Source organism: Ricinus communis, chromosome 2, assembly GCF_019578655.1.
Source record: "Ricinus communis isolate WT05 ecotype wild-type chromosome 2, ASM1957865v1, whole genome shotgun sequence".
In the NCBI taxonomy this organism is placed as follows: domain Eukaryota; kingdom Viridiplantae; phylum Streptophyta; class Magnoliopsida; order Malpighiales; family Euphorbiaceae; genus Ricinus; species Ricinus communis.
The window spans coordinates 33,708,504-33,732,514 of record NC_063257.1 but is presented as its reverse complement, the minus strand read 5'-3'; the positions used below and the strand labels follow the sequence as shown (position 1 = coordinate 33,732,514).

General features: G+C 37.7%; 1 non-coding gene across 1 annotated transcript; it reads left to right on the top strand.

Moving 5' to 3' along the window:
* The first annotated feature begins 20,275 nt into the window (after window positions 1–20,275).
* On the top strand, window positions 20,276–20,382 carry LOC112534033. Its single transcript, XR_003078359.1, has one exon. It is a non-coding gene; the product is annotated as a small nucleolar RNA R71 (small nucleolar RNA).
* Window positions 20,383–24,011: the final 3,629 nt, after the last annotated feature.

The window sequence follows — 24,011 nt, the reverse complement described above, 5'->3', positions numbered from 1 at the left end:
CATTTAATAATAAAGTTGACAAACAAAAAATTCACACATAAACATGCTTAAAACGTAAATGAAACTTGAATTAAAAGAAATTGAAATTACCACAAAGCATAAAGAACTAGCCAAAATTAAGACAAGTCATCTCCAAACCCTAAACAAAAACTAAAGAACAATCAACTAACTAATAGAAAAAGTTTATTAACTAGAGCTAAAAGACCAAAAACTATTCAATAGCTTCCTTGGTCGCCTTCTCCCTCTCTTAACCTTAGAGGGTTGTTGAACCTTCTTTGGATGTCCTCGTCCTCTCTTGGGTGTCGAGATAACACGATCATGCTTCCTAGGATGACCTCGAGGGCTTGGGGTTGGTGGGGTAGCTTTTCTACCTTTCCAATAGCTAGGTTTGCTAGGATTACTCATTATACTTGCATCAGAATTTGGATCTTCATCCGTAGTAGAATCTTTATAAAGATATCTCTCTTGGTAAGCTCTCTCATAACCCTCATTCTTCACTATTTCATCAAAAGTGTAAACTGGTTCATTGATTTTGGGTATGCTCTTTGATAAGCTAATATGGCAGTTAACTCTTTTGGCCTTGTATCCCATGGTCTTCTCCTCCTATAGAATGGTGTCCATCTTCTAGGGGATGTTGAACGAGGTAAGGAAAATTCCCGCTTTATAATCCTATCTGGGCGTGGTGTGGGCGATCGTGATCTATGCCTAGATTTAGATGGTGATTGTGAAGGTGAAGAAGGAACATCATGTACTTGGTTTTCTTAAGTGCCCATGGCTATTAGATAGATGGGAAGAATGAAAAATGTTAAAGGGAGGATGAAGGAGGTCCTATTTATAGAGCAACTTCTAAGAGTTTTAGTCCTAATTGAAGTTAATAGTGCTTATTGGGATAATATTAGGATTCTAGCTATCATAGTAAAACTAAACTCTTGTTCCTTAAAGAAAAGGAAAAGAAAGAGAACTCTAATATAACAACTAGTTTAATTCTAATTAACTAAAACTCTAAAACCTTATGGGCCTTAATTAAACTAAAATGGGATCGAACCTATGAAAAATTAAACTAAAACTCAGTAGGAGTAAGGAATGGGCTTAAATCCTTAGTATTAAAATAAAAGAAAAAGAAAATAATAATAAAAGCATGATTAACCAAAATTAAAAAAATAACAGTAAAACCAATTTAAAGGAAATAATAGGTTGCCTCCTACCAACTGCTTCTTTAACGTCATGTTAGCTAGACAAATATGTATCAACTCACATTGACTTGAGAAGTTGTAACACTTCTTTACCTAAATCAAACTCTCCTCCAAGATATGGTTTCAACGTATGGTCGTGGACTTTGATATCACCCTTTTCAGGATGAGTTAACTCAAGTGTTTCATATGGAAAGATTTTCTTAACAAAAAATGAGCCTGACCAACGTGATTTTAACTTACCTAGAAAAAAACCAAGTCTCAAATTTAATAAAAGCACCTTATCTCCAGTTTGAAACTCTCTCCTTAGCTTAATCCCAGCATCATGCCACTTCTTTGTGCGTTCTTGGTTAGATGAGCATTCTCATACGCGTTCAGCCTCCATTCATCCAATTCATTAACCTACAATTTTCTTTTCAAACATGCACTAGCTAGATCAAGATTAATTTGTTTAATTTCCAAAAAGTTTTGTATTCAATTTCAACAGGTAGATGACAAGATTTTTCATAAACTAACCTATAAAGAGTAGTCCCTAAGGCTGTTTTGAATGTAGTCTTGTAGGCCCACATAGCATCATCTAGCTTAATGGACCAATCCTTTCCTAGATTATTCTACGATTTTCTCAAGGATCCTCTTTAACTCTCTATTGGTATTCTCTACTTGACTACTGGTTTGAGGGTGATAAGGGGTAGCAAATTTATGTGTGACTCCAACCATCTTTAACACGTTTTCTAGCTGAGCATTACCAAAGTGTGTAATCCTATCACTAATAATGGCCTTAGGGATGCCAAATGTGCAGAAAATCTTTCTCAAGAATTTCATTAGTACCCTTGCATCATTACGAGGCAAAGCTTGTGCCTCGACCTATTTAGAGACATATTCAATAGCCACCAATATATATCTATTGCCAAAAGAATTAGGAGAAGATCTCATGAAATCTATGATCCACACATCAAAAATTTCGCATTCAAGTATACCGTGTTAGGGCATTTCATTATGAAACGAAATATTACCTGTACGTTGGCAACGGTCACATTCTTATGCAAATGATTGGTTATCCTTAAACAGAGTTGGCCAATAGAATTCTGATTATAGGACTCTTTGAGCTATCCTACTCACCCCATAATGTCCTCCAGCTAGTCTACTATCGCAATGACCAAGAATGCTTATAGTTTCTAGTGATGCCACACACCTCCTTATTATCTCGCCTGCACATATTTTAAATAAAAAAAGGTCTTCCCAAAAAGTAATATTTTAAATCTGCAAAGAATTTCTTCTTTTGTTGATAAGAGTATTCTTTTGGAAATTCCCTTACAATTAAATAGTCGTAAAATCAGCATAACATGGTATTGAAAAATCCAAACTACCTACTAAATTTGCTATTGCATACAACTATTCATTCTGAAAGTGATCATTAATGTCCCTCTCATGTAACTTCTCTAGATGGGGTTCTTAAGTCGTGATAGATGGTCAGCCGCCATGTTTTCTACACCTCTTTTGTCTTGTATCTCCAAATAAAGTTCCTACAAAAGTAAAACCCATCTTATTAATCTTGGTTCGCATCAGTTTTAGAGAATAAATACCTTAATGCTGAATGGTTAGTGTATACTATCACTTTTGACAAAATCAAGTATGATTGAAATTTGTTAAAGGCAAAAATAACTGCAAGCAGTTCCTTTTCAGTAATAATATAGTTTGCCTGGGCATCAGTTATCATTTTACTCGCATAATAGATGGGCTGAAAGTGCTTTTTTCTCCTCTGACCAAGAACAGCTTAAACTACAAAGTCACTTACATCACACATTACCTCAAAGGGAAGACTCCAATTCGGCGCTACCATAATTGAGGTCGTTAACCAGCTTGATTTTAGGGAGGTAAAGGCTGCCATACATTCCTCATCAAATATAAAGTCTACATCCTTCTCCAAAAGTCTAGTAAGAGGTCTAGCTATTTTAGAGAAGTCTTTAATGAACCTACATTAGAAATCAGCATGCCCAGGAAAACTTCTAATAGCTTTGATTAGATGAGGGAGGTGGTAGCTTCTCAATAGTCTCAATCTTTGCTCTATCCACTTCAATTCCCAACATAATGCCTTCCTGTACTATAAAATGGAATTTCTCCCAATTTAGCACCAAATTGGTCTCTTCACATCTTATCAATACCTTCTCCAAATGCTCCACACATTCTTCAAATGACTTTCCATGGATAAAAAAGTTAATTCATGAAACCTTCTATAATATCCTCAACAAAGTTATTAAAGATAGCCATGATGCACCTCTTAAATGTGGCTGGTGCATTACATAATTCGAATGGCATTCTTCTATATGCAAAGTTTTCGTAGGGGCATGTGAACGTGGTCTTTTCCTAATCATTAAGGGCTATTGGAATATGAAAATATCCCAACAAACCATCTAGGAAAAAGTAGTACTTATGCCTTGATAATCTCTCTAGCATTTGATCAATGAATGTAATGGAAAATGATCTTTCCTAGTGGCCTCATTCAGCTTCCTATAATCAATGCACACCCTCCATCCTATCACAATTCTTGTTTGAATTAGCTCATTATTTTCATTTACCACAACTGTCATGCCTCCCTTCTTCGACACTACTTGTACTAGGCTTACCCAAGAACTGTCCGAAATGGGATAGATAATCCCAACATCAATAAGCTTAATCACCTCCCTTTTTACTACTTCCTTTATATTGGGATTGAGATGCCTTTGAGTTTGCACCGCAACTTTGAACTCTTCTTCTATAAGAATCTTATATATGCAAAAGAAAGGGCCGATTCCCTTTATATCTACAATTTCTAAGCCATTGCCCTCCGCCTCATTCTCAAGACTTCCAATAGCTTAGCCTTTTGGTCATCCAGTAATATAAAACTGGCTATTACTAGTAGCTTAGATCCTTCCATCAAGAAGGCATATTCCAAATCCTTCGAAAGCTGCTTGAGTTCCAAAGAAGGAGGGTCTTCAATGGAAAATTTCATCCTGTCCTCTTTTGGCATCTCAATAGACTCGAATGACTGCTTTCTCATTGGCCTTGCTGCCTCAAGGTAGGCTAACTGTTCTAAAGCTTCTGGCATTTCACATCCTTTGATATAATAGGTTATTTGGATGCTGATTATGCCAGTAGTTTATTAGATAGAAAGAGCACGTCCGGAACTTGTCATCTTCTAGGTGAATGCTTAGTGTCTTGGTTTAGTAAGAAATAAGTCTCGGTTGCTCTCTTTACCGTGAAAGCCGAATATGTGGCGGCGGGATATTGTTGTGCTCAAATCCATTGGATGAAGCAACAATTAAAAGAGTATGGAGAGAGAGGTTGATCATATTCCTATTAAATGTGACAATACTAGTGCTATAAACCTTTTTAAGAATCCTATTCAACACTCTAGGAGTAAGCACATAGATATTAGAAACTATTTTTTGAGAGATCATGTTCAAAATGGTAGTGTAGTACTAGAGTATGTTGACACAAATAAGCAACTAGCCAATATTTCCACCAAGCCCTTAAATGAGAAAATATTGAATTTTATAAAAAGAGAACTATGAATGATAGATGGAAGTACTTTAGCATAAATAAAATTCCAATGTTGTACAAATTGTGTATATCTTTTGTTTGTGATACTTGTACTTGTGTGTATACCTTTTGTTTGTGATACTTGTACTTATACATTTTATTATTGCGCGATTTGAGTATTGAAATTATCTTGGCACTAGATCACTTTCAATCTTTGTGCATCTCAATACTCATACACTAAATCATGTGATCAATCTGAATGGTGCATGCTCATCAAAGCATTTTTGCATCTTTTGCTCAAAATTGCAAAAAGCGCACTCGCGCTTTATAGGTCTGAATGAAAACTTGAAAATGACCTTAACAGCGTGCTCGCAATTCCTTAGCACAACTGCGGTTTCCTAAAATTATAGTTGTTGTGACTATTTTTTTCAAAAGTGCAACCACACTTCTCCTCGGTTTCAGTATGGAATAGTTGTTACTGTATTTTAAAAATCATATTTCATAGAATTGCATCACTTTTGCACACATTCATATTTAAGATTTCAAAAGTCCTTCTTCTCTTCTTCAAAAGTTCCAAAATCTCTCTTCAACTTCTTCAAGACTAGTATGGGTCCAAGAAAGACCATTGAGAGAGGCAAATGATCAATTATAAGGAGCTTAAGTATTTTCTAAGATTGTTTTAAGATCTGGGTATCACCAATTGAATATTAAGGAAGCAAATGTTCCTAAAACAACATTTAGAACTCGATACGACCATTATGAATTCTTAGTGATGCCATTTGGGTTAACTAATGCTCCAGCTGCATTCATGGACTTGATGAATATGGTATTCAAACCTTATTTAGACAGTTTTGTAATTGTGTTTATAGATGAGTTTCTGGTTTATTCATGAACAGAGGAGCAACATGCAAAGCACTTGAGGATTGTATTATAAACACTAAGAGATAGGCAATTGTATGCCAAGTTAAGCAAGTATGAGTTTTGGCTGGAGTAGGTAGTATTTTTGGGGCATGTCATTTCATCCAAGGGCGTATATGTTGATCCGAAGAAAATTGAAGCGATTGTTAGTTGGAAACAACCTACCAATGTGCATGAGGTACGTAGCTTTTTAAGATTAGCAAGTATTATAGGAGGTTTATGCAAAACTTCTCTATCATTGCTTCACCTTTGAAAAATGTGTTGAGGAAGAATGTGAAGTTTGTCTAGAATAAAGAATTCCAAGGCAGTTTTAATGAATTGAAGGCATGCTTAACTTCAGCACCGGTATTGACATTACTAATGACAGGGCAGGAATATGTTATGTACAGTGATGCATCCATAAACAGTTTGGGTTATGTATTGATGCAACACGTAAGGTTATAGCATATGCCTCTCGCCAATTAAGACCACATGAGTTGAATTATCCTACACATGACCTTGAGTTAGCAGCAAGTGTTTTTGCTTTGAAGATTTGGACGCATTATCTATATGGCGAGAAGTGTTAGATTTTCACAGACCACAAGAGTTTGAAATACCTATTAAGCCAAAAGGAGTTGAATTTGAGGCAAAGGAGATGCGTTGAGTTATTAAAGGATTACGATTGCATTATTGAGTATCACCTAAGGAAAGCTAATGTATTAACAGATGCACTTAGCATGAAGTCCTCAAGTAACTTATCTTTTATTCAAACTATAAGAATTCCATTGTTACTTGAGTTGAGGGCATTAAATGTAGAGTTAGCTGAGGGCGAGAGTGGAGCATTGCTAGCAACTTTGAAGGTTCGACCAGTGCTAATTGATAGAATCAGAGAGGCACAAGGTTAAGAGGAGCAATTGGTGAAAATAAAGGGGCAAGTCCAACAAGGTAACAGGGTAGACTTTATGATTTTAAAGAATGATATTTTGATTTATGGAGATAGATTTTGTGTATCTAATGTTAAAGTTATGAAAAGGGAGATAGTGGAGGAAGCACATAATTCAGCATATGCCATGCATTTGGGGATCATTAAGATGTACGACACCTAGAAGAATATTGCAGAGCTTGTGAAAATGTTTGGTGTGCTAACAAGTTAAAGTAGAACACCAACACCGGCAAGAACATTGCAACCTCTTCCTATTCCTGAATGGAAGTGGGAGCATATTACTATGGATTTTGTAATAGGATTGCCTAGGACCCAACAGGGACATGATGCTATTTGGGTGATTATGGATAGATTGTCCAAGTTAGCTCCCTTTTTACATTACTCATTGGATAAACTTGCTGAAACCTACATCTGGGAGGTAATTAGATTGCATGGTGTTCCTTTTTCTATTGTATTTGATAGGCTATTTGTGTAGCTAAAATCTAAGGCAATAAACTTATCGATGCAGACTAGCACAAATGGTGAGTATCAAGGTTGTATTCTCGAGAAAGGGTGATCTTAGAACTACTGCAGTGTTTTATGTTATCTAACCTTAACAAAATCAATGAAGTTATTATGCTATGATTAAATATGAACAAACGGTTAACTAAGTGTCAAATAATCTGAAAGAATTTAGGAAAATAATCGAAGGAAAAAGCAAACCCTAGGGGACCTAAGCTAGTTGGATTTTAGTGTAAATAGAAATTATATTGATTACCAATTGCAATTACCCGTGGATGAATTCTTAACTGAATTTGGTCTCCCTCTCGAGATAACCGAATTCCTAAACCTAATAACCTAAAGTTGGAATCTCTTCCTAAAGATCGATTATTCAATTAGTATTAAGCTTTAACCTGCCTCTATTAAGCTTTGTTAATTCTTAATCTGGCTAGTCAATTACCCTTATCTCTATATGATCATTAACCAGTTCTTGTTATTCAAATTTCCAATTACTAAATGAATTTCTCAATTACATAAAGTAATATAAATACCATAACTCACAACGTCTAATGAATAAAGTGATTTCTCATTAATAATGAAAGCAAGAAAAGACAAGCATTGATAATCAAAATCTCATAAGCATTAAAATCAATCCAACAACATAGGAACCCCAATGGGTTTGACAAATTTAGTTACTCATACTAATAAGCAACACAAAGTAAAGAATAAATTCATAAAAGTAAATTGAAGGCATGCACACCCTTCTTCTTTAAGTTGGATGAAAAACCCTAAATTCCCAATTCAGAATGATAAACTCTAATTTGTCTCTTGAATGCTCATAAATCTCCTCTTGATCTTCAATTTGATGTTAAAACTAATGTAATCCTTCCTTCAATAGATGAAAATGGTCTTCTAAGGTCGAGTATTGAAGTCTGGAAAAAGATGGCTTATGCTTGTATATGTGAAATCAAGTGAGAAAATCGAACCCTGATTCAACAAATCGTTTTTGCCTATATAAATCTCTAAGGACGGCCGTGGTTAAGCCCATGCTGATCAGCACAGGCGGAGTCCAGGCCATGCTGGACCTCCGCATTTCGCAACTCACGACTTCTTCCTGGCCGTGCCCTAGCCGGTGCTGAGCCACCACGGGCCGTGGTGGCTTCGGGAACCATGCCAAAATGGCACTCTTGAAGGGCAACTATTTGATGGTTCAGCACGGCCGGAGTCCAGGCCGTGCTGGAACTCCGTGTTCTGCAACTCACGACTTCTTCCTAGTCGTGCCCTAGCCAGTGCTGAGCCACCACGGGCCGTGGTGGAGGCTGTGGTGGCTTTGGAAACCATGCTAAAATGGCACTCTTGAAGGGCAACTATTTGATGGTTCAGCACGACCGGAGTCCAGGCCATGCTCAACCTTGTAATGCTAATCCTTGTCAATTTGATGGATTTTGGTCCGTAATTGCACGTATTTCCCTCGATTACTGATAATGTCCCTCGATATTGACTTAAAACGTGAAAGGAACCAAAACACAGGTGATTCTAGCATAAAACAAGATAACTATGCACAAAACTGTAAACAATTGGGCATATAAATATGTATAAAATGATGCACATCAAATCACCCCACACTTAAGCTTTTGATTGTCCTCAAGCAATCAATATCTCAATACGTGCACAAGCAACAATCACCCCTTAAAATCCATGCTAAAGTTCACAACTCAACCTTATTCAACATAGAAATAATGAAACTCAAGTAACTAACAAGTTATAAACCATTGCCTCACAGGAATCTCTCAAATCACTCACAGTGTTTAAAGGTAAACAAGAAAATTCCCTCAACACAACTGCACACTGATGTGTGCTATTTGTGTTAGCTACAATCTAAGGTAGTGTACCTATCGATGCAGTCTAGCACTAATGGCGAGTATCAAGGTCGTATTCCTCGGGAAAGTGAAAGCCTAGAGTTACTCCTTTGTTCTTTGTTATATTAATCTAAAATGAATGATGAATAATTTCTAAACTAACTAATAGCTACAAGCTAAGTTCTAAAGGAGATGCAGGAGTAATTGATAAATAAAATAACCAACACAGGAAAGCAAACCCAAAAGGAACCTAAACTAGTTGGCAATCAAACAAAAGATAAAGGATTGGTGAGTCTAATTATGCTACCCGTGGATGAATTCTTAACCGAATTCCTAAATCTAATAACCTAAAGTTGAAATCTCTTCCTAACGATTGATTCTTAAATTAGCATTAAGCTTTAATCCGCCTCTATTAAGCTTTGTTAATTCTTAATCCGGCTAGTTAATTATCCTTATCTCTAAGCATTATTAACCAGTTCTTGCTATTCAAAATTCCAATTGCCAAATGGACTTCTCAATCACACAAAGCAATCTAAACACACAATTCACAACTTCTCATGAATAATGCATTATCTTATTAATACTGAAAGCAAGAAGAATACAAAACTAACCCAAACAATCCAATAATATAATACTAAGCCAACATAGTAAAGAAATCCCAATGGATTTAATCAATCTAGCTAATCATGTTCATTATCAAAATCCATAAGAATTCAATTACAACAATGAGTAAAGGTAGAGAAACCCGATTACACCCTTGGATGAGAGTAAACAGCCCCAATTCCTCTTGCTTGAATTGAATTGATTCCTGTTCCTCTTGCTCGATTTGAAAACCAATCAACGAACCTCACCCAATCTTCAATCTTTGAAGGGAATCAGATTGAAACCTTGATCCAAGTCCCTTTTCCCTTGGTTCCAGCTCAGAAAACCCTTGGAGAGAGAAATATTAGGGTTTGGGACGTTCTCCCCCGCTCTACTCTTCTTTCCTCTCTTCTTCCTTTCAATTAATTCCCCCTGTCGCCGCCAACACGGGCGTGTTGATGCCCATGTTCCTAACACGGGATGGTGTTTATGCCCGTGTTACTCTCTGTGGTCGTGCTCCCTAAAAACTTCTTTTTCTTTGATGTTTGATGCACCCAACACGGCCGTGTTGGTGCCCGTGTTGGGAACACGGCCAGTGTTGAAATCAACACGGCCATGTTCAGCTTCCTCATGCGCATACTTAGCTTGTTTCGGCAGCTTTGACGTCCAATTATGCTCCAATTCTTCCCTTTATCATTCTTGACTTCTTTTGGACCTAATGCTTACAAACAGACGCATAGGGTGTGTTGGGACCAATTCACATCCAAATGTCCATAAAATCAATCTTAAAAACCCCATTTAGATGTGTGTATTTTACACACATCACACACAACCTGTTTGCTATAAGCTTGCTCTTCAATCTCATCTTCGCTACCGCGAATAAATGAATAACAAAATCAAAGGGTCTTTTCAAGGGTTGAAATGTGGTTGAGGTAAAGGTAAGAATATTTGGATAGAAGTGTAAAGTATACTGAAAAAAATCATGCACTTATTTAAAATGAAAGCTTTAGGAATTGAGTGCCAAAATAACAAAAATACTCACTAAGCCTTATTTAAAGTAAAGGATGCTCACAAGAATTAAATTTAGAAGAGCTAAGAGCTAAGAAGTAAGTTAGAATTTTCTTTTATATATACTATGTATATATATTACAACAGCTTATATAGGGGCTGCATGATTAGTGACATAAACAATAAGAATAGTTATCCAATTTGGATTGAAAGGAGCATCAAAGAATGACTAAAAAAACTAAGTGAATTTAGAACAACGTTAGGCACTATGATTCCATAAATGAAGAACCATAACACATAATTACTCAGTATACAAGGTGAAAGGAAAGATAGATGTTTAGAATGGTGTATGTATAGTGATTAGGTGTAAATCATGAAGAAAAGGTTAAGGCTCAAACTGGCAGACTAATGGAAATAAAGGGTAGGCTTTTGGCCAGATGTGGTGAAATCCTAAGTTGCCCAAATCATCTAATAGTATTCAAAAATTCATGTAACCTCAACAAGCATTACAGAGCAAGTTCTAGAAATGAAATTAAGTACAGCGCACACTCAAACAAGAAAAGTCATGAGCATAATGTGTAATGGATGCTCAAAATTTTGGTTCAAAAACTCATGTTTGAAGTGGCTAGAATTTGCAATTGGTTCCTAAACTTATCAATTGAATCATCACATAAATTGAATACGAGATTGGCATAATCAAAGTTCAAAGTCAAAGGGTTGTAAATTTGCAAGGAACTCAAGTAACACCGGTTTAACCCGGCCAAAATGACATATTGAATACAGTGAAATTACTTTTAAGGACAAAAGAAAGAGAGGGACAATCAATTACTAGTGTGTGAATTAAGTCATTAATTACGAAAGAATAAACTAAAATTAAATGTCATGAAATACTTAGGTCCTAACATCCTAAGAATAGTCCATTATCATTGCCATAAACAATTAAGGGATAGAGCCATAAATACCTACCCCACACTTAAGTATAACATTATCCACATCTGTTAACATAGGAACCATGCCCGTTGATTTCATGATTGTAGAGACTTCCCTCCAGCTATTTTCCTTTTCAAGTAACAATTCACCACTTTGGGTCAATTTGACAATTTTCTACTTCTGAGTAGTTTTGGTTAGATTTTTCCACCTCGAGGTGTGATCTAATTTGTTTTGATGTCTTCTAGAAGCTATAATGGTACTTGGCCCGCTCAAGGACTAAAGTCTAATTTTAATGGGTTAGGAACCAATTTGTAAATTTTATAGAAACTTCCACTTCTGGATGCCAATTAGTGTTCTATGTTTCTTCTTAGGAGTTGTATCAATGCTTAGCCCATTTAAAGACTAAAGTGTAATTTTAAATAATCAGGGTGGAAGGATGTATATATGTCTAAAAAGGGGCGACAATGTCGTATGTAATAACTAGGCTCCGAGGGGGGGGGGGGATGTAAGAAAAATTACTAACTTAACCCTTAGCCCAAGGTCGAGTATTGAAGTTTGGAAAAAGATGGCTTATGCTTGTATATGTGAAATCAAGTCAGAAAATTGAACCCTGATTCAACAAATCATTTTTGCCTATATAAATCTCTCAGCACGGCCGTGGTCAAGCCCATGCTGATCAGCACAGGTGGAGTCCAGGCCGTGCTAGACCTCTGCGTTCCACAACTCACGACTTCTTCCTGGCTAGGGCACGGCCTGGAAGAAGTCAACAGATGTGGAACGCAGAGGTCCACATTTGGACTTCGCGGTGCTTATCGGCTGAGTTTGACCACGGCCGTGCTGAAGGGATTATATAGGCAAAAATAATTCTGAATTAGGGTTCGATTCGACTTATTATATAAGCTTAAACCATCTGCTTCCAGACTTCAATTCTCGACCTTAGAAGATCATTTCATTAATTGAAGGAAGGATTACATCTATTTTAATATCAAATTGAAGATCAAGACAAGATTTAAGAACATTCAAGAAGCAAATTAGGGTTTACTATTCTAAATTGGAAATTTAGGATTTCTCATCCAACTTGAAGAAGAAGGGTGTACATGCCTTTAATTTACTTTTCTGAATCTATTCTTTATTTTGTGTTGCTTATTAGTATGAGTAACTATATTGTCAAACCCATTTGGGGTTCCTATGTTATTGGATTAATTTTAATGTTTATGAGATTTTGATTATCAATGCTTGTTTCTTCTTGCTTTTATTATTAATGAGAAATCACTTTAATTATGAGATGTTGTGAATTGTGGTATTTAGATTGCTTTATGTAATTGAGAAATTCATTTAGTAATTGGAAATTTGAATAGCAAGAACTGGTTAATAATCACTTAAAGATAAGGGTAATTGACTAGTCGGATTAAGAATTAACAAAGCTTAATAGAGGCGGGTTAAACCTTAATGCTAATCGAATAATCGATTGTTAGGAAGAGATTCCAACTTTAGGTTATTAGGTTTAGGAATTCAGTTACCTCGAGAGGGAGACCGAATTCAGTTAACACTTCGTCCACGGGTAATTGCAATCGATAATCAATTCAATTTTTATCTTCACTAAAATCCAATTAACTTAGGTCCCCCTAGGGTTTTCCTAAATCCTTTCAGATCATTTGACATTTAATTAATTGTTTGTTCATATTTAATCATAGCATAAGACTTCATTGATTTTATTTAGGTTAGATAACATAAGATGCTACAGTAGGTCTAGGATCACCCTTTTCCGAGAATACGACCTTGATACTTACCATTTGTGGTAGTCTACATCGATAGGTTCACTGCCTTAGATTTTAGCTAGACAAAAAGCTTATCAAGTTTTTGGCGCTGTTGCCGGAGAACATTTTTGTGTGAACTAGAGCGAATTTATGTTTTTGTTATTCGTTCATTGTTTTAACTACTTTTGTTCTTCGGTTGTTACATTCCATTCGTAGGTAGTTTATAACCAGGAGCTTTAGCTCTGATCATATAGAGCCTCTGTCTAATCCAGAACGATCCTTAGACTTTTAAGGAAGCGTTTGCAATCAGAAGAGGAGGAGACTAAGGTTGAGGTACCTGTTGATAGACCAGAAGGGATGGAGAAGTACAACGGAAATGCCGCGTGGACGCTAACAGAACGATGTACAAGTTTGCTAGACCATCATTGGATGGGACACAAATGAGTATACTCAGACCGGCAGTGGCAGCTAATAACTTGAAGAACATACTTAGCAACAAAAGCAAGCTGGAAGAGGTAGCATTTGCAAAGCTCAATGAAGAGTGCTCAACAGTGTTTTAGAGCAAGTTACTAGAGAAACGTCATGACCCAGGGAGTTTTACTATTCCTTGCACTTTGGGTGACTTGTGTGTTGATGATGCATTAGCTGATTCAGGCGCTAGCATAAATGTAATGCCCACAAGTATGTTCAATAAGCTAGGTTTAGGGGAAGCAAAGCCCACTAGGATGTGCATTCAATTAGCTGATCATTCTGTTAAGCTTCCTAGGGGGATTGTAGAGAATGTGCTATTCAAGGTAGATAAATCCATATTTCCTATGGACTTTGTGGTTATGGATATGGATAATGAGCCTGGTGTGCCTTTGATTTTAGGGAGACCTTTTCTTGCCACGGCTAGTGCCAAAATAGATGTATTCGAGGGAAAGCTAGAGCTTAATGTACGAGATGACTGTGTTACTTTCAGTTTACCCCCATTCGAGAGTCCTCCCGCCAACCATGTTCATGCCATTTGTGCTATTGAAGGGATTGGTTTTGCATGTGATAAACCACCACAGGATATACTAATTGATGATTGATGGGCTACTGATGCAGCCTACACCTAAGGCAGTGAACCTATCGATGCGACCTAGCACTAGTGAATATCAAGGTCGTATCCCTAGAGATCGGGTGAACCTAAAGATACTACTGTTTACTATGTTATCTAGTTTGAAATAAGGTGTGAGAAGTCTAAAATTAATTAACTAATGATTATGAATACAAATAAAGGAACAAACAGCAATTGACAATCGAAAGACAACCGTAACAAAGAAGCAAACCCGAAGGGGACCTAAGTGATGGAATTCTAAGGTTGTTTTTATAAATTACCAATCTTGCTACCCGTGCCTAAATCTTGAATCGAACTAGGCTCCTCTCTCGAGCTCACCAAGTTCCTAAACCTGCACTAACCTAATGGAATCTCTTCCTATCAGATTATTACAGATTAGCATTAAGTGTGATCTAGATCTATTAAAAGTTGTTAATTCTTAATCCGGCGAGTGAATTAACCTTATCTCTAAGTGTTAACTACCAGTTCTTACTATTCAATTTCCAATTGTAACAAGCATTTCTCAATGTCAAGAAACAACCCAAAAGAAAATTAATTCAACGTCTCAAATTAACTGAATTAAACTTTATTATTAAACAACAAGAAGATTACAAGAATGGCAAATAAAAATCTTATAATTAAACACAATCCATCAAAAAAGGTGAACCCCAATGGGTTTGGCAGCACTAGCTACTCATAATGAAAGAGACAAATACAAAAGGAAAAAAATAACAGAAGAGAAAATGGAACATGTAACCCCTCTTCTCTCGAATCGGAGTGGAAATGTCGCAAGCGCCAACTCTGAAACCAGCCTCAAGTATGGATCTTGAATGTCTCGGTCAATCGTCTAGAACCTTCAATCCTTGCTCGAATCCCCCGAATCAATCCTTTGAACTGACGTTGGTCTCACAAAATGTCAAGAACAGAGCTGCAAAAGTGAGGGGTCGCGCACGTAGAGAAGTCTAGAAATCAGAAGCAGAACCTTGTCTCATTTTACATGCGCCTACTTATAGGCAGAAGTGCCCTAGCCTGTGCCATGGCCCGTGCAACGACCCATGCTAATATGCATGGCCGGGCAATTGCCCGTGCAAAGGCCTCGAATTACACACTAATCAAGGAATCGACTCCGACAAACATCTAATATGCGTAAATCGTCCATATAGCTTGGTTTCTGCCCAAAAATCAATCAATTTCCCATCAAGGAGTCCGAAAACCTGAAAAACTCAGAAACATACCAAAGTGCGATCAAATAGGAATAAATATGACTCAAATACATGAATAAACGACTGATAAACAATCAATAATTATGAATAGAATCATCTACATTAATGATTCTCTGCATGCTTCTTTGCTTGTTGATGTGTGTCACTCTTTTAAAGAAAACAACTTGTATCAATTTGAAACTTCATGCTATGATACACCTGAGAAGGGTAGTTGCAAGTTTGTTTATGACAGGTCATCTAGACAGGATTTGCAGTGGATGACTGGACATACCAACTCGGTATGGAGAGCACCTCCTTGGCCATCTGCTGCACCCATTTGACTGCCTCCTTGCAGTTATATGCTTCAGGCCCCAGCTTACAATGCGCACCTTCTCTATTTACCAACGGGATAGGGATGCTGCTGCAGAGTCCAACTAAGCGACTCAACCAAAAAGAAGCGCTTTTTGGGAGGCACCCCAAAATTTTAATTTTATGCTTTTATTAACATTTTTATTTTGTCAGTCGTTTGCATGCTTGATGGTAATTAGAACATTTACTTTATATACTAAACATAGTTGTATGAACTTAGGGTTGGAGTAGTTTATGTCGGATATTTAGTAATCAGAGAAGAGGGACTTCCCCCGTTTGATTTATTTACTTGATTTACAGCCTAAATGTGTGCGTATATGTGTCAAATGCAGGTAGGGAGTTCGGCGACTCGAGATGGCGAATGAAAGCCTGGACTCCACCCTTCCATAATGGTTTCCATGGCCATCATGGGCTGCAACACTAGGCCGTGCTGAATAGCACGGCCGGAGTCAAGCCCGTGATGAGGATACACATGCAGAATTTTGGAATTCAATGGTTCACCACGACTTCCGAAGGCACCACAAGCTATATCACCAGGCCGTGCAGGTCACCACGCCGGTGCCCAAGCCCATGATGGAGATGCATGTAAAGCACAAGGTAAATTCAGCCGTCACCACGGCTTACGAAGGCACCACGGGCAGCAACACTAGGCGTGCTAACCAGCACGACCGTGCCCCCACACATGATAGATTGGTGCCATGCAGCTTTAAGGTTTAGCACAGGCCGAGTCCTGACCGTGCTGACCAGCACGGCCTTGCCCTCGCCCATGCTGACCCCCATGGCTATAAAAAGAGGCCTTTTCAAATTTCTCCTACCTTTCCCTCTCTAAGCTCCAAGGTGTTGTTTTCTTCCTTATCTCTGATTTTTCTTACCTGTCTCAACCACTTCAAGTAAGTCTCTTCGCCTTTTGCTTTTATTTGATTAAATTTGATTTTTTTTTTCTTTTATGCATTTATTTTATTTAGGACCTTTCGATATGTTTTGGTAGTTTTACTTTGTTACACTGCTTCAATTTGACCCCGATTAGATTTAATTAATACTAGTTGCTATGTTTGATGTGAATTTGACTATGAAATGATAAGTGTGGGGTTTGGCAGCAATAAAGTTTATTTATGTCATTCTACTATGAACAATTGTTAGCATAATATGTTTTATTTGGTGCATGATAACATAGCTTGGAATGTCATTGTGAATTAGCTTATGCAGGAGATTGAGGCTTTAGTCTTTTGTTAAGTCTAAAGTTTTTTGTTAGTCGAATTATAGCCGTTATGCTGTTTAATTTTCGGTAGAATTTCTGATTAACTTGATTTCTTGTTCGAATACTAATGATTCATTGCAGTAGGTAATATGAGGGACCCCGATCAATCACATAGAAAGCAACCGCAACGCGCCGCTACCAGCAGGCGCTCGCATGGCGAAGGAACATTTTCCTCCACTTCACCAGCACCAGCACTTTCACCGCAACAGCAACTAGTCCGAGTCCGAAGAGCACTAGCTACGAATCCACCCGCACCTGGTCGTCATCCATTATGGACATTCCCTAATGCAGATAACGAAAGTCGATTCCAAGTCATGAGATGGAAGTAAGTGATGGCGGGTCATTGCATCGACTTCATATCCCTGGAAAGAGTAGGATTGGCTCAGGATGTGCGTACTCTGTTTGAAACTCTGCCATATGCGCGATTCTTCGACATCATTGAGCCAACCTATAGCGAGCTTAAGATTGAATTCCTCAGCACCTTCTTCCTGAAACAACAGATCACGAACTAGCATCAGCCTGATGCAGTTTACTTCAGACTTGGGGGAAGGGAGTTCTCAATGTCAGTCCTACAATTCGGCATGCACTTGGGATTATGGATTGAGCAGGAGACCTCGAGGGAGGAGTATCAGGGATGTCTCTACATCAACCCAATATCATATGACACCATGTGAGACTCATTGGTACTCAGGCCGGAATCGTACTACCCTAGTAGGTCTAAGCGTCTAGCCTTCCGGATCATCTCCACTATCTCCATACCTTATTAGCTTACACGATTACAGGCAGGGTAGATAGTTTTGGAGCTGTAACACCGACCGATGTCTTCATCCTCTGGGCTATGCAACATTAGAAGAAGCTTGACTTGGGATATTCGTTGGCTCGACAAATTCGTTCATTTACAGTAGACGCCCAGAAGAAGATGCACTGCTATTTTGGCCCGTATGTAACTAGGTTAGCCAAGAGACTGGATGTATTGGACGACTTTCTGTCAGAGCTTTCATAGATTGGTGACATGACAACACTAGGGATCAGACAGATGATCAACATGTAGATGATCATGGCTACTCGACATCCACATGGTATAGAATACAAGCTCGTGAACACAATAGTCAGGGAGGCTAGAGAGGCAGCGGCTAAAGGAGCCCAAGATCCGACGACTGGGATTCCAGATGTCAAGATTCCTAACCCAGCCAGAGTATTTATGCCTACATCTGGAGCCTCATCTTCTTATTCTGCAGGGAGATTAAGTGCTCAGATTTGTGCTTTGGCTGACCAACTAGATCGAGTCTGCAATTTACAATAGCAGCACTATACTGAGTTTGCGGAGCAAAGAATGGAGTTTGGGCGGTTTCAAGAGGAGACTAGGGCACATTTTCACAGTTTAAACGATATGCTCCAACAGCTTATGCATGGGTTGGAGAGGCAGGCCACCCATATAGACTTAATGGCGTAGCAGATTAAAAAGATGATGGACACCGAAGCACAAAATCAGCGGTTCATCGATGATATGGAGTTCGATCTGGCAGGATGCTTCACGGACCCTGTGATACCACCACCGCCCCCTCCTTCAGCGACTTCCCCTACTCGTCATCCTCTAGCAAATCCGACAAGTGAGGATACACCTTCAGCAGACTACCAGCAGTGAAACAAAATTTGTGCTATTTTTTCTTTTCCCTTTTTCTTTTTATTTTCCTTCTTTATTTTTATTTTATTTTATTTTCTTGTCTTTTTGCAAGTTTAATTTTATATTATTTCCTTCCATTTTCCTTTCATGTTAATTTATTTTAGTAGAACACTTTACTTTGCCATTTTGAAATGTACACTGAGTATGATCTTCAAGGATTACGATGTGCTAGTTATGTGCTATACCTAGTTTTAATTTTTCTAACACTATGGACAGTGTTATACTCAAGTGTGGGGTGGGTATCCCTTAAATGTTTAAAGGCAATGATAATGGACTATTCTTAGGATGTTAGGACCTAGGGTTTTCATGACATTCAAGTTTATTTTATTCTTTCGTAATTAATGACTTAATTCACACACTAGTACTTAATTGTCCCTCTTTATCATTTGTTCTTGAAAGCAATGTTACTGTATTCAATATGTCAATTTGGCCGAGTTAAACCGGTGTTACTTGAGTTCCTTGCAAATTTACAACCTTTGACTATGAACTTTGATTATGTCAATCTCGTATTCAATTCATGTGATGATTCAATTGATTCTGGGAACTAATTGCAAATTTTAGCCACTTCAAACGTGAGTTTTTGAACCAAAATTGAGCATCTATTGCACATTATGCTCATGACTTTTCTTGTTTGAGTGTGTGCTGTACTTACTTTTGTTTCTAGAACTTTCTCTGTAATGCTTGTTGCGGTTACATGAATTTTTGAATACCATTAGATGATTTGGGCAACTTAGGATTTCACCACATCTGGGCAAAAGCCTACCCTCTATTTCCATTAGCCAACTAGTTTGAGCCTTAACCTTTTCTTCATAATTTACACCTAATCACTACATATACACCATTCTATACATTTGTCTTTCCTTTCACCTTGTATACTGAGTAATTATATGTTATGTTTCTTCATTTGTGGAATCATAGTGCCTAACATTGTTTTTAATTCACTTAGTTTTTTCAGTCATTCTTTGATGCTCCCTTTAATCCAAATTGGATATTTATTCTTATTGTTTATGTCACTAACCACAGCAGCCCCTGGTTGTTGTTGTTCCTCCATCCGAAAGTTCGGATGATTTCTTTATCCCGGATTATAAGTGCTGCTATACAGTTATTCTGCTGCCTAGGCTGACTGCCTATGTAGTCTACCTGCTCAAGGTTAGATGAAGAAGAAGCAAACATACCTCCCGACATACAATGACTATTGAAATGTGGGCCACCACAAAACTCACAAACTGCTTGAGCTGCTTGGACAAGCATCTAGAGTTGATCAATTTTCTTGGATAATAACTCCACTTAAGCCACCAAGGCTGTAGTGGTATCCAACTGGTGTATACTCCCTTAACGTCCCATCCTGCTCCTAGTAGTGTGCCACTGGTAATTGTTTATGCCCATCTCCTCTATCAAGCTTTGGGCTTGCTCTGGTATCTTGCTGCTCAAAGAACCACATGTAGCTGCATCTACCATCTGCTTAGTAGCCAAATTCAAACCATTATAAAAATTTTGTACCTGTAACCAAATTGGTAGTCCATGGTGTGGGCAGCATCTAAGTGGGTCCTTGTATCTTTCCCAGGTGTCGTACATTGACTTATCTTCAAATTGCACAAAAGAAGATATGTCATTTCTAAGTTTAGCAGTTTTAGAGGGAGGAAAGTACTTAAACATAAATTTTTCTGCCAAAGAATCCCAAGTAGTGATAGTGTTTGGAGGTAGCGACTATAGCCACCGCTTTGCTCTATCCCTCAAAGAAAATGGAAACAAGCGAAGATGAATTGCATCGTCTGCTATACCATTAATCTTGAAGGCATCATAAATCTCCAAGAAACTCGCTATATGCGCGTCAGGATCCTCATCTAGAAAGCCTCCGAACTTAACCGTTTGCTGCACCATCTGAATCACATTAGGCTTTATTTTAAAATTATTGGCCGCGACATCCGGTCACGTAATGCATGTTCGTGTCCCTTCCAATGATGGTTTTGCAAAATCATATATCGTCTGGTTATTCTCATTATTGTCGTTGACGTCTACCATCTCTATTGTAGTTCCTTTCAGTTCACTCTCGTTTATGGCTTTCCCAACCTGAATCTCTTCCTCCTCTATGTTCAACCGCTTTCTCAACTACCTGAAGGATCGCTCTGGTTCTAGTAGAGGGTCTACTAGATCAGTATTAGACCTCCTGGTCATACACTACCTGAAACAACGAATAATTGATAACACAAATGAACAAAAGAATAAAATCAAACAAAAACAAATAAAGAACAAAGAATAAATGGCTAAATTAACAAGAACACACAGTTCATAATATTTCTCAAAATAATTCCTCGGCAACGGCGCCAAAAACTTGATGCGAGCTAAAACTCACTAACAATCTACATGCAAGTGCACCTATTGAATGTAATCTAGCTATGGCAAGTATCAATGTCGTATCCCATGGGAACTAAGAAGCTACTGCTACTATGCTATTCATATTATCTAATAGATCAAAAAGGTGGTGAAGATCATTAACTAAAAAAACGATTGAGAATGCAAATGAAAACTAAATTTTGACAAAGAGAATGAAAGTTTGAAAAAGACAGTGAGATGAGTTAACCCAATTGGAGATCCCTTTAGCTAGTCGGCTTAAAAATAATAATATATGAATTGATTGATTAAGAATTACAATCTGTATATAATTTCTTAAATGAATTGGCCTCTCTCTCGAGTTAACCAATTTCTAATCCTAAAGGTCTAAAGTTGGAATCTCTTCCTAACAATTGATTTTAGAATAGCATTAATCTCTAAATTACCTCTAATAAGAATGTCTAGTTCTTATTCTAGTAAGTTATTACACTTATCTCTAAGATGTAAATCACTTAGTCACACAAGCAGTTGTCCAAACTTAATTGAATTTTTTAATTGCAAAGGAGTTCTCAAATTGATTCAACAATGAAGAAGAAATAGTAAATTTTATTATACTTGAATGAAAACTACAATCTTAAATCAACAATCCAATCAATTAAGCATAAAACAAGCCTAGCATAGCTAAAGATCACCCCTAAATTGGTTTAATAAGATTAGTTACACATGTTCATGATTAAACTAATACAAGAATCAAATACAAAGTAAACAAGAATCGAAAAAAATATGTACACCCTATTCTGAAATGGCGGAAATGCTATCCCCTCTTGAATAACTCTGAATTCAATCTCTGTAGCTCAAGATATCCTTCTTTTTTCCTTTGAATCTTCAATCCAATCCTTAAGAACAGCTATATGGATGATGTTGAAGTGGAATTCATTCCCATTTTCCTCTTCTTGATCATTTGAAAGGTTGCTCTCAAAGTCTATCTTGAATTCCCAAAGTTCTCTCTCTCCAAAATCCCTCTCTCTTTCTTTTTTCTTTTCTTTTAAATCGGGGTTCGGGATCCAACACGGCTTGGATTTGGGTCGTGCTACTCAGCATGGGCATGCTTTTAGGCCTTATTACTCTCGAAAACCGTGTTACAAATTATTTCTTCTCGCCATGGGTAAGGAATTTCAGCACGCCCTCTGACCCTAACCATGCTCCTCAACGCGGGCGTGTTGAACAGTCTAATGCACCTAATTCGTCCGTTTCTTCCCAATTTTAGTCCGATTTCTCTCTAACTTTGATGATGTACCTAAAAAATACCTGAGACACAAAGGAAACTAAAACAGGGTGATTCTAATACAAAAACACATAATATGCCCTAAAAACAACTCAAAATCAAGCATACAAACATATGTAATATCAAGGATATTTTCTTGACCAAAATTCGCACTTGAAGATATCCTTTGTCCACATGGGAAGGGCACACGGGCGTGTCCTCTTCTTGTATCATTCCTTGAATAATCTGTCACTTTATGCCAACTTACACGGGAAGGCCACATGAGCGTGTGCCTCTCATGTCCTGCAAGCCATCATTCTGCCATTTTTCACACTTCACACAGGAAGGTCACATAGGAAGCTCCTTCCTATGTCATGCCCGTGTGACACTCCTGTTCTTGATGGTAGTGCTCCTTGGCTGACTTTTCTTGTACTTTGAAGCTAAAATTTCCTCCTATCAAGCAAGCTTGCTAAATACCTAAAAAGAAATTGAAAACAAACTCTGAAGAACAAATTAAACTCAATCTAAGGTGAAATCAAGGTAAAACAAGCTTCAAAAATAAGTGCTCTCAGCATTTGTCACTCTTCCCGGATCACAACCCTTATGTTGTTAATGAGGGCATTCTTGAGGATCTCAACATCTTGCTCGTTAGCTTTTTCATTGGCCATTTCAGATATAGCTTTAGTAGCTTGACGTCTTAGTCTTTCAAGATGTTCTCATATAGCTCGAATTCTCAGAAAAATGGGTACTCTTTCCAGCCTCCCAATATCTTGCCTCTTACAACCCATAGGAGAATCTATATGGCTAAAAAGTAAGGTTAGTATGATGCATGTGATGCGTGTGATGCATGATGCATGTGCAATGCATAAAGATAGAAAAAGAAAAAAGAAAAGGGTTAGCACACACATTAATATATAATTCATCCTTCTAACCTTATTACTCCTGCACACGGTTCGTGGTGAGTCTTTCTTCCCTAGGATTTTGGGTTTAGACTTTCTATCAACAGGGGATAGTAGGCCCAACGCGTATGCCATAAACTCTAAAAGTAGATTTAAAACAAACAAGGCAATCTCAATATAAGCGTAAGAGCCTACATATTTTAGGCCTATAGCCTGATTCCACATGTTTTTAGGCCAAGGCCTTTAATACTTGGGCTTTAGACACTTATAAGGAGAAACATTTCATATAGCAAGCAATAGAGTTTTTAAAGGAAATTTCTATGGTCATTACCATGAGCTGAGTCTTGGATAAGGATAAAGGCTTCCACAAGTAAAATTTTTTCTTCCTTGGCTCATCTCTCCATTCCAGAGTCCATGCGAGAAAGGAAATTCACTCATTACTTGTGAGTGATGGTTAGTCAGTGTCACTTCTAGGGTTCAAGTAGAACAAAAGAACCACTAGCCGACGCCATATTGGGGTTGTAGGGACCAAAGTGCACAATGTGTGATAATGGTCTAGTGATGCAAGAATAATCGTTAAATAATAAAATTAAAGATAAACATACACTAGAATCAACTTCTCTTATCTCTAGTGGAGTCGCCCCTGTAGGCGACAGTTTTGGCCCAAGTTTCTTTAGCGACTAGGCACTACAAAGCTTTTCAACCTAATCGAGAACAAGCTAACTAGTCATTAAGCCTAGCGTAGAGATGGCAATTGC